The following is a 4049-nucleotide window of genomic DNA, read 5'->3' on the forward strand; positions in this document are numbered from 1 at the left end:
TAAAGATAAATATACAGGAAAGATTAACCTATATAAGAAACCTATATCAGAAACCATCCTGACATTATTATCAAAGAGGCTGACAAAGGAGGTGCTGTTGTCATCATGAACAGGTCGGACTACCAAAAGGAGGCTGCCAGACAACTCTCCAATACCAAATTTTACAAGCTACTTCCCTCAGATCCCACTGAGGAATACACTAAGAAACTGCACCATCTACTCAGGACACTCCCTACAGTAACACCGGAACAAATCAACATACCCTTAGAGCCCCGACCAGGGTTATTCTATCTACTACCCAAGATCCACAAACCCGGAAATCCTGGACGCCCCATCATCTCGGGCATTGGAACTCTCACTGAAGGACTGTCTGGATATGTAGACTCTCTACTCAGACCCTATGTTACCAGCACTCCCAGCTATCTCCGTGACACCACTGATTTCCTGAGGAAACTACAATGCATTGGTGACCTTCCAGAAAACACCATCCTAGCCACCATGGATGTAGAGGCTCTCTACACAAACATCCCACACACTGATGGAATACAAGCTGTCAGGAACAGTATCCCTGATGATGCCACAGCACAACTGGTTGCTGAGCTCTGTGCCTTTATCCTCACACACAACTATTTCAAATTTAATGACAATATATATCTCCAGATCAGTGGCACCGCTATGGGCACCCGCATGGCCCCACAATATGCCAATATTTTTATGGCTGACCTGGAACAACGCTTCCTCAGCTCCCATCCACTCATGCCCCTTCTCTACCTACGCTACATTGATGACATCTTCATCATCTGGACCCATGGGAAGTAGACTCTGGAAAAATTCCACCATGATTTCAACAGCTTCCACCCCTCCATCAACCTCAGCCTGGACCAATCTACATGGGAGGTCCACTTCCTAGACACCACGGTGCAAATAAGTGATGGTCACATTAACACCACCCTATACCGAAAACCTACCGACCGCTATGCCTACCTTCATGCCTCCAGCTTCCATCCCGGACACACCACAAGATCCATTGTCTACAGCCAAGCACTGAGGTACAACCGCATCTGCTCTAACCCCGCAGACAGAGACCAACACCTAGAAAATCTCCACCAAGCATTCTCAAGACTACAGTACCCACACGAGGAAATAAAGAAACAGATCAACAGAGCCAGACGTGTACCCAGAAGCCTCCTACTGCAAGACAAGCCCAAGAAAGAAACCAACAGGACTCCACTGGCCATCACATACAGTCCCCAGCTAAAACCCCTCCAATGCATCATCAGGGATCTACAGCCCATCCTGGACAATGATCCCACACTTTCACAGGCCTTGGGTGGCAGGCCAGTCCTCGCCCACAGACAACCTGCCAACCTGAAGCATATTCTCACCAGCAACTGCACACCACACCATAGTAACTCCAGCTCAGGAACCAATCCATGCAACAAACCTCGATGCCAACTCTGCCCACATATCTACACCAGCAACACCATCACAGGACCTAACCAGATCAGCCACACCATCACCGGTTCATTCACCTGCACATCCACCAATGTAATATATGCCATCATATGCCAGCAATGCCCCTCTGCTATGTACATCGGCCAAACTGGACAGTCTCTAAGGAAAAGGATAAATGGACACAAATCAGACATTAGGAATGGCAATATACAAAAACCTGTAGGAGAACACTTCAACCTCCCTGGCCACACAATAGCAGACCTTAAGGTGGCCATCCTGCAGCAAAAAAACTTTAGAACCAGACTTCAAAGAGAAACTGCTGAGCTCCAGTTCATCTGCAAATTTGATACCATCAGCTCAGGACTAAACAAAGACTGTGAATGGCTTGCCAATTACAGAACCAGTTTCTCCTCCCTTGGTTTTCACACCTCAACTGCTAGAACAGGGCCTCATCCTCCCTGATTGATCTAACCTCGTTATCTCTAGCTTGCTTCTTGCTTGCTTATATTTACCTGTCCCTGGAAATTTCCACTACTTGCATCGGAAGAAGTGGGTATTCACCCACGAAAGCTCATGCTGCAAAAACATCTGTTAGTCTATAAGGTGCCACAGGATTCTTTGCTGCTCCTATATGAGTCTCTTGCTGGGACTAACCGGAGGGTGGATAAGAAAACACTGCTGAGGGTATATAGAGCCTTAATCTGAGCAGTTATTGACTATGGCTGCCAAGGTTTTGGGTCAGAATCAAAATCAGAATTTAAAAAATGAGCTTTAATTCAAGCCCAGGCACTATGAATTGCATGTAGCACATCCATTATAGCATCTATATGCGAACTACGGATAGCTTCTAGTGAAATGCAAGTTCCACTGGGAATGAAACTATCAGAACTAACCTTTTGGGCCAGAATTAATGGGAATTGCAATGTCAGTATCAAACAAATATATCAGGATTGTGGGGAATTTCATAGGCAAAGACACAAACTGACAGCAAAGAATAAAAAATTAAGTACATCAGAAGCAGGAAGCCTGCCAAACAATCAGTGGTGCCATGGGATGTACAAGGTGCTAAAGGTGCACTCAGAGGAAGACAAAGGCTGTTGCAGAGAAGCTACAAGTCACCAGGACAAGATGATATTCACCCAAGAGTTCTGAAGGAACTCAAATATGAAATTGCAGAACTACCATGTAACCTATCACTCCAGAGGAGATCCTGGCAATTAAAAGCTCCAGAGGAGATCCTGGCAATTAAAAGCCCATAAGCCTAACTTCAGTACCAGGCAGATTGGCTGAAACTATAGTAAAGTACAGAATTATAAGATGCACAGATAACCACAATATGTTGGGGAACAGTCAATATGGCTTTTGTAATGGGAAATCACACCTCACCAATCTATGGATAAGTCTACAGTACAAAATTAATTTGAACTTATTTTATTCGAATTTTCAGAAGTGATTTTATACATTTGGTGTTGTGTCCCCACTAAAGCGTGTGAATTCGGCAGAGTGTGTCCACAGTACCAAGGCTAGCGTCAAATGTCGGAGTACCAAGGCAAGCATCAAATGTCGGAGTGGTGCACTGTGGGAAGCTATCCCACAGTCTCTGCTGCCCATTGAAATTGTGGGTTAAGCTCCCAGTGCATGATGGGGAAAAAACATTCTTGCGGGTGTTTCTGGGTGTGTGCCCTCTGTGAAAGCTACGGCAGATGTCATACTACCAGCAGATGGTGCAGCACGGTGCACCATCTGTCTCCTGGTACTATGAATCCACCTCGCATGTCCTCTTGTCTTTCTATCTACTCTTTCATCTAACCATTTCTCACCTTTTTTCGGCCATCGTGAACAGAGCCCCACAGCTTCTGCCACTTTTTCCATGTTGTTGGTCATGGGCTCCCATGGAAGCTACAGACGGCAACCATTTACCGCCTTTTATTGGCCATCTTGAACCAAACAGCTTGTTTTGTGTCCTTTTTGCAGGATTACCGAGGCAGGCGCCATAGCGGGGCAAGCATGGAGCCCGCTCACATCGCTGCTGCAGTTTTGACCATTGTAAATACCTCATGCATTATCCAGCACTATGTGCAGTACCTGCAAAACCGGGCGAGGCAGCAACGACAACGCAGTTACTATACTGCTGAGGACATGGACACGGACATTACTAGAAGCACGGCATGCGGCGAGTGGGAGATCACGGTGGCACAGGGCCTGGTTCATGCCATGAAATGCCGATTCTGGGCCCGGGAAACGAGCACAGACTGGTGGGACCGCATAGTGTTGCAGGTCTGGGACAATTCCCAGTGGCTGCGAAACTTTCGTATGCGTAGGGGCCACGTTCATGGCGCTCAGGCTCAGGGCAGCGCCAGGCACAGGGCAGGGATTGGCAGCCCCCCCCCGGCCGCGGCTCCCGCCTGGATTGGACTCACCCTCCCCGCCCCCGAGCGCTCCCTCTGCCCAGCGCGCCCCTGAGCGGGCCGTTCTAGCGTCAGCTCCTCCGACGCCTCCATGGTACCGGTCTCTCTGAAGTGCAGCTCCCCCTCGCTGGACTGAGGCTGGGGGAGGGGCGGGGAGAGGGGCTGGGTGGGTCACTTCCGGCTGAC

The sequence above is a fragment of the Mauremys mutica genome, chromosome 17 (genome assembly GCF_020497125.1).
Source record: "Mauremys mutica isolate MM-2020 ecotype Southern chromosome 17, ASM2049712v1, whole genome shotgun sequence".
NCBI classification, from domain to species: domain Eukaryota; kingdom Metazoa; phylum Chordata; order Testudines; family Geoemydidae; genus Mauremys; species Mauremys mutica.